This window comes from Schistocerca americana, chromosome 7 (genome assembly GCF_021461395.2).
Source record: "Schistocerca americana isolate TAMUIC-IGC-003095 chromosome 7, iqSchAmer2.1, whole genome shotgun sequence".
Classification (NCBI taxonomy): domain Eukaryota; kingdom Metazoa; phylum Arthropoda; class Insecta; order Orthoptera; family Acrididae; genus Schistocerca; species Schistocerca americana.
Window position 1 is genome coordinate 597,382,648 of NC_060125.1, and position 14,147 is coordinate 597,396,794.

A 14,147-nucleotide genomic window follows, 5' to 3' on the forward strand; every position below is an offset into this window, starting at 1 on the left:
CTATAGATGTCTTTTATGAATCTGTAACACATTTTCCTTTTTATTTTGTACAGTCTTCTTTTGTGTAGAAGGTTCATAATACACATTCAGTTTATTCTTTAGTGTATTATCTCTCCAGACAACCAGCTTTTCTTTTCTTGGCACGTGCTACTACTTCTCACAATCAACATTAAGCTAGACAAACTGAGAAAACCAGTTAGAGTTTATGCGGGATACTGTGAGTGCTGCACAGTGACCAATTTTTGTCCAAAGCACTGGTTGAGGTAATTCGTTTGTTTGGAAGGGGAGGCTGACATTGTTTTCCCACTTTTGGCTGGTCAGCGATGTGCTGAGATGACAGTATCAAGGTACATGCCTTGCACTCTTTCTAAAACAACTGTACAGAAACTATTCAGTAAACAAATTTTCATTTTTGCATTACTTACAGCTTTATATGTCAACTTCATGATGACATGCCCATCATTTCATTAATCGTCATATATATTGCGATATTTGCACTTAAGTAAGACACTGCACGAAATTTGAAAAAGTTTGCAATGAGAAAAGGGGTTGCTAAAATTTTGCGTTTGATGTATATTACATAACATGTTAAATCCAGGATGGAATGTAACAATACCAGAGAAGGAAAGGAGGGGGTAAGTAGCGGAAAGGAGAGAAATAAAAAGAAATTAAAAGACTGGGTGTGGCGGTGAAATGACGGCTGTGTAGTGCTGGGATGGGAACAGGGAGGGGGCTGGATGGGTGAGGGTAGTGACTAACGAAGGTTGAGGCCACTATTCAATTCAGAAAAGCTGGTGTTGGTGGGAAGGATCCACATGGAACACGCTGTGAAGCAGTCATTGAGACGAGTGATATCAAGTTTGGCAGCGTGTTCAAGGAAATGGTTGGCATCTTATAAAAGGTACCAACCATTTCCTCGACCAACTCTCCACAGTTCCTGTCCCTTTACCACACGGTGCCCTGCTCGTCACTGTTGATGCCACCTCCCTGTACACTAACATTGCTAATGCCTATGGCCTTACTGCTATCCAACACTACCTTTCCAGATACCCTATGGATTCCAAACCAACAACCTCCTTCCTAGTCTCCATAACCAACTATATCCTCACCCACAATTACTTCTCCTTTGAAGGCATTACCTACAAACAAATCCACGGTATGGCTACGGGCACCCGCATGGTATCATCCTATGCTAACCTATTCAATGGGCCATCTAGAGGAACCTTCCTAAAAACACAGAATCCTAAACCCCTCACCTGGTTCAGATTCATTGATGACATCTTTGCTATCTGGATTGAAGGTGAGGACACCTTATTCACATTCCTCCAGAACCTCAATAACTTCTCCCCCATTTGCTTCACCTGGTCCTACTCAATCCAACAAGCCACCTTTCTAGAAGTTGACCTCCACCTCAGAGATGGCTACATCAGTACCTTTGTCCATATCAAACCTACTAACCACCAGCAATACCTCCACTTCGACAGCTGCCACCCATTCCACACCAAGAAGTCCCTTCCATACAGCCTAGCCACCATCTGCAGTGACGAGCAGTCCCTTACTAAATTTACCGAGGGTCTCACTGAAGCCTTCACTGACCATAATTATGCTCCCATCCTTGTACAAAAACAAGTCTCCCGTGCCTTATGTTTCCAGTCTCCCACCGCCTCCAAAAGTCCCACAGTCCGGCCACAGAGGGGCATTCCCCTCATAACTCAGAACCATCCAGGACTGGAGCAACTGAATTACATTCTCTGCCAGGGGTTCGATTACCTCTCGTTGTGCTCTGAAATGAGAAATGTCCTGCTCACTATCCTTCCCACCCCTCCTAGCGTGGTATTCTGCCGTCCACCAAACCTACACAATATACTCGTCCATCCTTACACAACCCCTGCTCCCAACCCCTTACCTCATGGCTCATACCCCTGTATTAGACCTAGATGCAAGACCTGTACCATACATCCTCCTACCACCACCTACCCCAGACCAGTCACTAACATCACCTATCCCATCAAAGTCAGGGCCACCTGTGTAACCAGTCATGTGATTTACAAGCTAAGCTGCAACCACTGTGCTGCAATCTATGTAAGCATGACAACCAACAAGCTGTCCATCCGTATGAATGGCCACCGACAAACTGCGGCCAAAAAACAAGTGGACCACCCTGTTGCTGAACACGCTGCCACACATGATATCCCTCATCTCAATGACTGCTTCACAGCCTATGGCATATGGACCCTTCCCACCAACACCAGCTTTTCTGAATTGAGCAGTGACCTCAACCTTTGTTAGTCACTGCCCTCACCCATCCAGCCCCCTCCCTGTTCCCATTCCAGCACTACACAGCCGTCGTTTCACCGCCACACCCAGTCTTTTACTTTCTTTTTATTTCTCCCCTTTCCGCTACTTACCCCCTCCCCCCTCCCCACCTTCTCTCCTGCCCTCCATCTAAACTGCAACACTTCACTGCCCGCCACTTCCACCATACTATCCCTCCCCTCCCTGCCACAGCCTCCTTCTTACCCCCACCCAGTCACCACTCCCATCATGCACTGGTGCTGCTGCTCACAGTGTAGTTTCAGCTCTGAGACTGCAGATGAATGTGCAAGTTGTGTTTGCATGAGTGTGTGTGTGTGTGTGTGTGTGTGTGTGTGTGTGTGTGTGTGTGTGTCTACTGCTGACAAAGGCCTTTATGGCCAAAAGCTATAATTGTGTGAATCTTCTCGTTGTGCCTACCGTTGAGTCAGCAACTCCATTATATGGTGAGTAATACCTTTACTTCTCTGGTATTGTTACATAATATGTTGCTGCATATGAAATTTAGCCAGTATACTGAATTTTTCTTTAGACTGGGCGAAGGTCTCTATCTGTCACCGATACTTAGAAAATTGATCACTTGCAGTCGTGCATGCCAGCGATAAATGCAGAATGAAACATCCACAACATTCCTCATATTTCATAAATGGTTTGAGATATCGAAATGAGATTTTGGAAAATGACAGTATGCAAAGAGGAGGGTATTTTGAGATATAGTTACTAAGCAGAACTTCATTATCTACTATGTTATTCCACTACAGACTTTTCTGATGAGAGAATTAATTTTTAAGGGCCACTGATAGCTGGTGAAATGAGAAATACTGTGGATTTTGGGGTAACGTAACTAAAGACACTACAAGTTTATTTTTGTATTCAGGACATGCTTTTTATTAAGGAACTGACCTTACTTTTCCTCAGTTCCTAATTTAATAAACTTAATAAGCCCCCATTTCAGAATTCTCTCGCAACTGTACCTGCACATCATGTTAATGAAGTGACATTGTATAAACTCCACTGTGCATAGTTTAACATGACAACAAGAGAAAAGTATGTTTTACTCAAAATTCTCTACTTATGATGCTTGTCTGAAAGTTGCAAACAGTTAAGGAGCCAGGTGAAAAGAAATCGCTGCTTTGTTGCATTTTCAGCAGAATTCTTTCTAGATGCTTAATTAAGTAGAAGTGACAGTAGATATTTTCGAATGACCACCACGCATGAGTGGGGTTGGAGGGGTTCCACTTAACATTTTCAAAAAAGATGACGTAAGCTTCAGTTTAAGATGTCACTTCCCCTACAGCACTCAGAATTTCCCCTACAATGGCTGCCCGCAACCCCTCCACTACAACTCGCCCCAAGAGTGCTCTGCAGATTGTGTATCTACTGTCCATATTATTCTGTACACACTCGACCCTCAACATTATGCTAGACAAACATGAAACACTTGTTCTTCTTCTATAGCAACCAAATTATAGTTGAGTCGGCTGGAGGGGGGGGGCAGCAGCTTCATGAGCCTACATCAACCAACAACTAACGTAAAAGATTTTGTCAATGTCTCTATGTCAAGGCCTCATTTTGATCATAGCTATGTAGATGGATACTATTTTCACCTGTAGCCAGTACCACTCCCCAATTGAAAACTGGCTATAGTGCTGGGAGCTGTCAGGGCTCTTCTTATGCCTTCTTGAGTACCAGCAGAAAGCAAGAGGGGAATGACAGTGAGTGAGAGAGAACAATGAACCAAGTTTGCACACACACACACACAAAGCTTTCTTCTTCATGGAAAACAACTACACTTGTAACGTTTATCACATATTCATATAGTTTATCCACTACATTGGTGTAATTCAAGCATTCAAATGCCTTGGATTGATAAAGATCCCATAAGTCTTCTGTTGGCTGCTTAGTGGGTTCAGGAAGATAAAAGCTGCAGTGTGAGACCACAGCTTGAGAACAAGGAAGCAGTTTCAAATTGATGCATGTTGCAGTAGTTATTCAGAGGTGAAGAGACTTGCACCTGACAGACTTGTGTGGAGAATTGTATCTGTCCCAACAGTGATTTAGATTTGGCCAAATTACTAGGCATTTTGACTGACAGCATGTCTTCCACACTAGGAATTAATTCTGGATTAACATCATTAGTGACAGGATACTTGGTCCTCAAGGTCCCCAGGTTTTGAACATGTCATTAAAAGCAGAGGGGGACCAAGGTGTGAATACAAAACACAGGTTCAGATGAATGAATCAAAGCAATCTTTGAACTGAAGATCACAGCATCAACAACAGTAGAAGTATCAACAGGTAGTTTACTTACTTCATGGTATCAGTCACAGACAGTGTATCAACAGCAAACACTGTGATTTAATTTTTCACACAGAAATAAGACGGCCAAGTCGCAGTAGAATGTTGTAGCAATTTCTGAAATTGATAAAACTGAAATTTTCATGACTGAAAACAACAGAAACTGCACTAAATTTAAAATCCAGGATTGGTTGTATGACATGGCATTTCTGACTAATCATTCAAATACATTAAATACCCAACTTTTAAGGGAAATATAAATTGATTACTCAAGCTTATTTCTTCTTCTTTTTTTGTTTGGGTCGTCTAAGGATGGTGCGCCAATTTCAATGCTTCATCTGTTGTTCTTCTTTCTTCTTCCTCCAGTATTCTTTCATTTATTATTATTGATTTAAGCCCATTAAGGGGTGCTTATGACTAGTTCTTCTTCAATGCTCTCTTCCGTTCCCAATATCTCTTGAGCCATACTGATAATTTCTCCTTCCTCCCCTGTGAAAGGGGCTTCTGACGTTTAGGGACTCTAGATTGTGGGGTCCAAGAATCTACCATAGCACAAAATTTCGAACGATCTTCTACCTTACCTCAAGATCAGAGATCCCAGCCGAATCCAAGTCCTTTAGTACTTCATTAAACCACAGGCTTCCAGTCTTGTAGCTTTAAACTGATGATAAGATCTTCTTGGTAAGCCTATTGTTGTCCATTCATTGTTGGTGCCCACATAACTTGAGCCTCCTATGTCGCATACTGGTGTTGGCTGATTCTGACTGTTGATACAGTAGGTTCCATCTTGGAGCAACCTTGGGCCATGAATTTTTCTGAGAATATGTCTTTTGGCTTTCTCTAGGTCATCCATCGTGGCTTTTCTGTTCATCAAGAGGATATCTGCGGCATACAGAAACTGTGGTCTGACAGCAGTTCTGTAATGACAGACCTTAGCATTCTTCAAAATGCACTTCTTGTTGTACAGATTGTGGGACAGATGGTAGGCTGCGTTGAGTTTGTTACACTTTTCTAAGATGAAGGTGCCATCTCTACCATTGGGGTGGAGCCATTCACCAAGAGAGCGAAAGCGACTGATCCTCCCAATTGCTCCACATATATTCCTCAAAGAGGTGTTACCGGAGTGCCGGTTCTCAAAGTATCTGGTCTTGTCATACAATATTTGTAACCCTGACTTCACCACTATCTCATGCAATGCTTGGACAACAATGACAGCATCCTTAGAGTCATGGTTAAGATTGCAATGTAATCAGAGAAAGCAAGGCACTTTATCTCAATTTTGTGGGTCCTGGCTCCAATGGTAACTGGTTTGATTCCTAGATTTCTCAGTGTACATTCCCAGATTTTGATGACTATATCAAGCACCACAAGCACCAGATTAAACAGAATGGGTGATAGACAATCACCCTGTCATAATCCCGTTTTGATGTTGAAACTCCGAGATAGTTCTCCTCTGAACTTCACCTTAGAGGTTGTATCTGTGAGAGCCTGTTTGATGAGTGTGTGTATGTGTTGTAATCCACACCTTTTTCTTGGGGTACTAAGAAGAGTGTTTGGCGGTCAATGGAATCATTAGCATTCGTAAAGTCAACAAAAACCACAGTGATGTTCATACTCATTTTTTGTTTTCGTTGAAGAATTGTTTCCAGATTGAAGATCTGCTTGGTACAGGGCCTTCCACATCAAAATCCTCCTTGATATTCACCCATTATTTGATCACATTGACTTCCTACATCGCCCAGTAAAATCTTGGTGAGCACTTTGTAACCTACAGGCAGCAGAGAAATCCCCTGGTAGTTGTTGACATTTCTGTGATCACCTTTCTTATGTAAAGGGTGTATGATAGCTGATTTCCAGCCATCAGGGATCCTGTCAGTCTCCCAACAGTCGACCAACATCCAGTGTAGAGCCACTGTGATTGTATTTCCACCTGCTTTCAAAGCTTCTGCAATGATGCCATCTTCCCTGGATGCCTTGCAGTTATTAATATGGTTGATGGCATTAACAACTTGCTGTATAGTTGGTGGGTCAGATGGTAGGTGTATCTCTTGATGATCTTCAACAGGCAGTCTTTCCGTGGGCTCTTCACAATTAAGCAATTGCTCAAAATAGTTTGCCAAAAGTTCCACCTTCTCACGGTTATTAGTGACCAGCTCCCCAGCCATATTCTTAAAGTGAAAGCATTGTGGTTTATACCCTAAGAGTCCTGATAAAAGTTTCTTGTGTTGTACATTTTAAATTCTTCATCCAACTTTTCAGGTCTTGATCAATCATAAGATCTCTTCACACACCCGATGGTCTTGCCTGTCAGTTTAGCACCATTGTGAAATTCTCCCAGTCTTCTTGTTGTTTAGTCAAGTTCCACTTCCTCCAGGCTGTGGCACACTCATCAACTGCAAGGTCATATTCAGAACTCCACCATCTATGATGTTGCTTCCTTTGAATGTGTCCGAGGTTATTGGTCACCTCGCTTACAATGGACCTCAGTTGGTTCCAGTCTTTCATTTCTTTTTGCATGATGTCAGTTTTAAAGCGTTCTTTATTCTCTGTAAAGAATTGGGGATCAATCCTTGGTGGAATTGTGGTAGGAGGTACCTTTCGATTAGGTAGTAGTCTGGTCTTTATTTGTGTGAAGAAATGGTCAGAGTCAACATTCCAGCCTTTGCGTACTCTGACATTCATGATCTCTTTCCTACTCTTTACACTGATTGCAACATGACTGATTTGAAATGATCCAATAGCAATGGTTTGTGGCTGCCAAGTGGTCTGGCGTCTTGCCTTTCTAGGGAATACTGTGGACGTGATCTTCAACTGATGCAACCTACACAGTTCAATTAAGCATTTGCTGTTAGCATTTGTTCGTCTATGTGCTGCGTAATGCCCCAGTATGTCTTGGTACTGTCATTCTTTCTCCAGATGATTGTTGAAATCACCTACAGTAGTTTGACGTGGTGATCAGGGGTCTTACTGACCTCGTCTTCTAGCATCTGCCAGAAACTTTGGACCTTTTCAGGTTTCTTTTTTATGTCACCATTAACTGGAGCATGTGCATTTACAATAGAATATCCCTTGGTGCTGCATCTTAGGTATAACACAGAGAGGTGTTCGCTAGCTGATGTGAAACTGATGACAGACTCCAACATATCACATCCTATTAAAAAGGCAGTTCCAAAAATGTTGGAACCATGAGTGTTTTTAGATGCCGGCTTCCCTTTAATTACTGTATAACTTTCCGACTCAAAAGCCACATCATCAGTGAATCTGTTTTCTTGGATAGCCGTTATTGAAATTTTGCATTTATTCGGGATACCAGTCAATTGCTTGAGTTTTCCGGTCTTACAGAGGGTCTGAATATTAATAGTTTCAAAGTATGTGGCACTTTAGGGTCTCAATCAGTTGGTGGTTTTATGGTACTCCAGCATTCCCCGCATGATGAGGTCCGGCTCCCCAGAATCCGAAGGCCTGGATCCACCACCATTGGTGACAGGAGATTGGATACCCTCTGGGGTAGTGACATCTGCGTCATTGTTTATCATCGTGTGTGAATGAGTAAAGAGATTTACTACAGGTGAAGGCTGAAAGCCTTTAGGATTGGTTACTCCGAATCTTATTCAGGAGCTTTTATTACAATGGGGTCACCATTCCCAAAGGCATTTTAGAGCTACTGCCAGCAATTATTCAGGCAGCCCCTTACATGGGGAACAGATGCCCTTGCAGCCGCCCCTTACATGGAGAACAGACGCTGCTGATTACTAATGCACTCATACTATTTCCTCAGTAATGGGCTGCCCTGTCCGCAATCTCCACCATTCCAAAGTCCATCTTCTCCACTGTAGATTCCATTGTGGGCTTCACTCGTAACCCTGAGCTGGGACCCTTTGTCGCCTCCTTGGCTGTTGGGAGCTTCCCACCACTCTTTCTCCACCCTTGGAGCTGCAGGATGTCTTGTAGGAGATACCCTCTTATTCATTGTGGACTAGTCTTAGCTTCCCCTCGCCTCTGACCAACCTGCAAGCTAGCTTTCCCTGTTAGCCTTCTGGCTCATTAGGTACTAAGCCATTCTTTCCTCTTCTAACCATGTATCCTTTATGTCTCCTCAGACCATTCGGACCCTGTCTTCTTCTCCCACCTGCCTTGAATCCCTCCATTTTTAACACTTTCTTCTTAAAAATCTTTCTTTCTGTTGCATCTTTTTTACTTATGTCATTTCTTTCCAAATCTTTCCAACTTCTTGAATTCAGGCTACTGTTGACTTCTTGTCCCAAAGATGTTTAAAAACCTGTGTGGTTAACTGGTTCTGTTCGTCCTGTATAAATGTCCAAAAAATAGCAGTCATTCTTCTGTACCATTTAAGTTATATTTTCTATGTTGTGATATACTTCTTCATTACTTCTTAATTTCCACACCTCTGTATTTCTTAGCAGATTGAGTATTTTTCAAATGATTCTTTCTAGGACTTCAAGTTTGTGTAATTAGTGATTCGACACTAAACATTCCCTCGCTACCACTACTGTATTGTAGTGCTTTATTCTCAAATTTTTAGGCAGAGTTGTTTAGTCGTAAATGTTCCTGGTTATACCATATGCTCTCCATTTTGTGTACTCTCTCTTCTACAGCAGATTTTTCTAAGCCATTTTCTTGAATCGGATGGATGGATGGATGGAGAGGTTTGTATGGGCGCATAACAGCAAGGTCTTCAGTGCCAGCTCAAAAACAGATTGAGATGGGTGTCAAGAAAATACCCAGAACATTAAGATAAAACAGAAAGTAAAACACAGGTAACAAAGGTTGGAAAACTATGTGCATACCCACACCGAAGCATGGCGTCAGCAGTAAAGCATGGACAACATGGGAAGAAACTAGTAGAAGGAGCTAAAACAATATAGCAGATGGTAGTGGCTGGCTGACCGCAAGGAAAAAAAAGGAGGAGCCAGCCACTCTGCAATATACTAAAATCTCCAGCCTAAAAGTTTAGGCCAGAGTCCAGACACATCGCAAAATTTTAAAACCCTAGTTACCCTCATCTCATCATCAGCTAAAATAGAGGGCAGATTCCCACCAATTGTTGCTTCTGCCCTTGCATCACAGTATAAAATGCATTTCGTTAAAATGTGGCAGACAGAGATGTGCACACCACGAGCATCACAAAACGGGGGATCCTCCCGCCATAAGAGAAAGCTACGTGTGAGAGGACAGTGGCCCCTCTGAAGATGCGTGGGAGTCACTTCATCCCGCCTGAGCAAGCAGCAGGAGAAACGCCACAGCCAAGTTGTTGACACGTTCCACATCATTACGAAGTGTCATATTCATGATCTATGGAACAAGCACTAACCTAATCTAATCTAATCTTCACCAATCGCAGCTTACTGGCCGTCACCACCAGCTGTTCTTCCTTCCACAAATGCATGTACTTCCTGTGGAGTGCTGAAATGACAGACTGCAAGGGAACAGGACACTGTGCCACATCCTGCTCTCTGCAGGCCTCCTTGGCAGCCCAATCGGCCTTTTCATTGCCCATATTCTGACATGACCTGGCACCTAGTAGAATGATACCTGCTTACCCCACCGTTGGATCAAGTGCAGTTGGTCATATATCAGCTGAACCAACCCCTCAGCTGGGTACAGCTTCTGCAATGATTGTAAGGCACTAGGGGAATCGGAGCAGATGAGAAACCGATTGCCCCGAATATGATTCATCTGCTCCAGTGCCTTCAGGATCACGTGGAGCTCCGCTGCGAAAACAGTGTATTCAACAAGCTGGCGAATCCTGGTGACATGATTAGGGAACACTACAGAACAGCCATGGAAATTCCCTTATTTGGAGCCATCAGTGTTAACGGTGGTAAAACTGTGATGCACATCTAAAATGTTAAAAAACAGAGATTGGAATGTAAAATCTGGCCTACTATCTTTCTTAAAATTAGTCAAATCTAAAATAAGTCAGGGTCTCTGGAGGAGCCAAGGTGGAAATCTGCTCCAACCTTGATGTCCATCTCAGAAAGGTAACACTGTGTGTGAATCCCATAGGGCCTCGTTGCTCGATGCCGGTTATGATAAAGCCATGCCAGACGAAGCTGTGCAATGGTATAGTTTGCAAGTGTGTATGGTGTGGACATAGTTTTATATGCCTGACGCACCATAAGTAGCTGTAGCTGCATATGAAGGGGCGGTTCACCAGCCTCTGCACAGAGGCTTTGTATGGGGCTTGTTCTGAATGCCCCAGTGGCCAACCTAACCCTTCATGATGCACAATGTCCAACATCTTTAAATAAGGTCTTGCAGACCCATACACTGGGCACCCATGATCAAGCCGAGACAAGTCCTGTCTGCTCCCCATGTACTGTGGCTAAGATATTTTAAAATTCTTAAAGCCTTATGTAACCGTTGTTTCGGGTCTCTAAGATGTGGTAACCATGGAAGCTTAGAGTCAAAATTTAACCCTAGAAATGTCACTTTATCTTTAAAAGCAAGGAAAGGTTAAAATCAAATGAGAACAATGAAAAAGACCACACACGGGCTTCTTGGTGGAAAACTTAAAATCACTCTTCTGCACCCATTCATCCAAACATTGAAGAGTGAGTTGCACTGACGTGTTGTCGTGGCAAGGCTAGATGAGGAGAAAAACACAGAGAAGTCATCCACAAACAAAGAACATGGGACAGGACTCTGCACTGCTGACGTAATACTATTAATAGCTATGGCAAAGACAGTCACACTTAAAACGCTATCTTGAGGGACACTGTTCTCCTGCTCAAAGCGATCAGACCAGATGTCACCAACTCGGTATATAAAATATCATGGCGAGAGGAAAAACTGAATAAAAATGGGAAGATAACCACAAAAACCCCATTCGCGAAGCTGCTCCAGGATGAGACGCCTCCAAGTAATATCGTAGGCCTTCTCAGTGTCAAAAAATACTCCTAGAAGGTGATGACAGTGTAGGAAAGCTTGTTGTATAGCCGCCTCCAGGAAAGCAAGGTTATCAAAGATGGAACGAGACCTCCTGAACCCACACTGAAAGAAACTAAGACATTGCCAGGATTCTAAGATCCAGAGAAGGCAGCAGTTGACCATCTGCTCCAAGATCTTCCCCATGCAACTAGTGAGGGCAACACTATGGTAACTACTTGGGCTTGTGCGGTCTTTTCCAGGTTTTAAAAGAGGAATTAAAACTGCCTCACGCCACGAGTCAGGAAAGCTACCTGATGCCCAAATGGTATTAAAAGTGTGAGGAGGATATCTTTGTTGTGCCTTGTGAGGTGCTGTAGCATACTGTAATGGACCCTGTCGTGACCAGGGGATGTGTCACGAGCCGTAGACAATGCACAAGCCAGCTCCCACATGGAGAATGGGCAGTTGTAAACTTCATTAGAGGTGGATTGGGAGTCCAAACTACACCTCTCAGCAACTGCTCTATGGTGCTGGGAATCCAGATCCTGACTGGCTGTTGCAGTAACTGTGGCAAAATACGCCGCCATAGTCTGGGCAATGTCTCCCAGATCTGTGTGGAGAGTGCCGTTATTCATTACAGCAGCCATGGGGCACCTCCCTCCTCTCCCAGAAATTCTCCTCGTGGTCTCCTACACAATGGAACTTTTGGTAGAACGATTAATGGTGCTCAGGAACTGTTGCCATGACCTCTTCTTGCTCCCTCGAATAATTCGGCAACATTTTGCCCTCACCACCCGAAAGGCTGCAAGATTCTCAGCAGTTGGCTGACACTGGAACCTACACAGAGCCGCACGCCTTGTCCTGATTGCAGAGTGGCATTCGGCACTCCACCAAGGAACAGGTTGCCTCTTCTGGTGGCCCATGGACTGTGGAATGGATGCTGCAACGGTGTGGTGGACCACCCATGCCTCGACATTCGCACAATGTTCGAACTGGGCCAACTGGCTATAAAGTGTCCAGTTGGCTCTACTGAGCACCCATTGTGGAAGTTTCCTTTCGGGGCCCATGCCATCTGGCAGGTGAATCCAGATCAGGAAGTGATTACATCCATGCAAGTCATCGACCACGAGAGATCAATGGTAGAGAATGACCCAGTCGCTGTGCAGAAGTGAGTGCTCTGTCCCGCATGTAGCAAGTATGCACAAGATGACAGGAGAAGCCTCCGAATTGCTCTACCCCTGCGACAGGTAATTGCAGAGCCCCAAAGCACATTGTGGGCATTAAAATCACCACAGATGATGAACGGGTGGGGGAGCTCTGTATCAAGGTTGGTGAGGGCCTCTTCATCAAGTGCATCATGTGGGGTCAAATAAAGGGAACATATAGTCAATCGATGACGCACGTGCACGGACATAGCAACAGCTTGTAAAGTCATCGTAAGTGAGAGAGGCGGGTAGTGCGTCCTGACGGAAATACCTATGCCTCCTCTAGCTCTCTCTCCACGCAGGTCGTCCTTTTTGTGGAGTGTATAGCCTTGTACCTCAGGGGTATATGATGGATGGAAATAAGTCTCCTGGTGACACAGACACACTGGTCGACCCTGAGAGAGTAGACAAAGTTCCTCCACATGCATCCCAAACCCCTGCAAGTTCCACTGAAGTATGGGAGCCATCTATGACGGGTAGCACCTTCATCCTGTCTTTCGGATGGGGTCGAGAGACTGCAGCATGTGGAAGGGCAGTCATGGGGTGAAATGATTGCTCCACACATATGTCATACTCCATCAGCTCTGGGGAAGAGTCAGATGAAGCATCATGTAAAATGACATCAACATGGTCAGATGGTTTACCAAGTGATTTGACCCATTGTTGCTGCTTTATAGGAGCTTTTTGCGGTTTGGTGGGCTTTGGTGGAGCCGACGTGGGAGTGGTAATGGCCGTACTGGGCTTCTGAACAGCCTCAGTTTTTTCTTGAATCATTTCTCCCAAATATTTAAATGTATTAATCCTCTTTATATATCCAATATCTGTTACTAGGCTTTCTGGAGCATTTTTTCATGACTGTCATAATTTTTTTTTTTTTTTTCTTCTACAGAAATTCTTAAACTTCCTTTGTCGGCTATTTCTTCTACGAGACTGATTTGTATTTCTGCATTTGACAGGTTTTCAGAAATAATGGCATAATCATCCACAAATGCTAGACAGTGAATTTCAGTACCTTTGCTGTTAATCCCCAGTCTTATTGGTGATAGCTTATGTTCTTCGTTTTTGTTTCTAGTCTCTTACTAATTTCTCTAGGATGTAATTGAAGAGGAGAGGAGATACGCCATCACCTTCTCTTACATCTGTTTTTATTCTGAATAAAACTTTGATATTTCAACCTGAAACTTTACTTTTGGTTTGGCATCTATGAGCGTTTGATGACTAAAGTTTGTTAATTTCAATTTAATGCCAAATTCTCAGCTCACTTTATCTAAGTGTTTCCCTATCAACTGAATAAAAATCCTTTTTAACATCTATAAATGTTACAACTATGTCTTTAGAGTTTGTAAGTCAGTACAGATTATGGACTTCAGGTTGAAAATCTGTTCTTGAGCAAGATCTGCCCTTTATAAATCCACCCTGACAGTCTCCCAAATGGCTAGC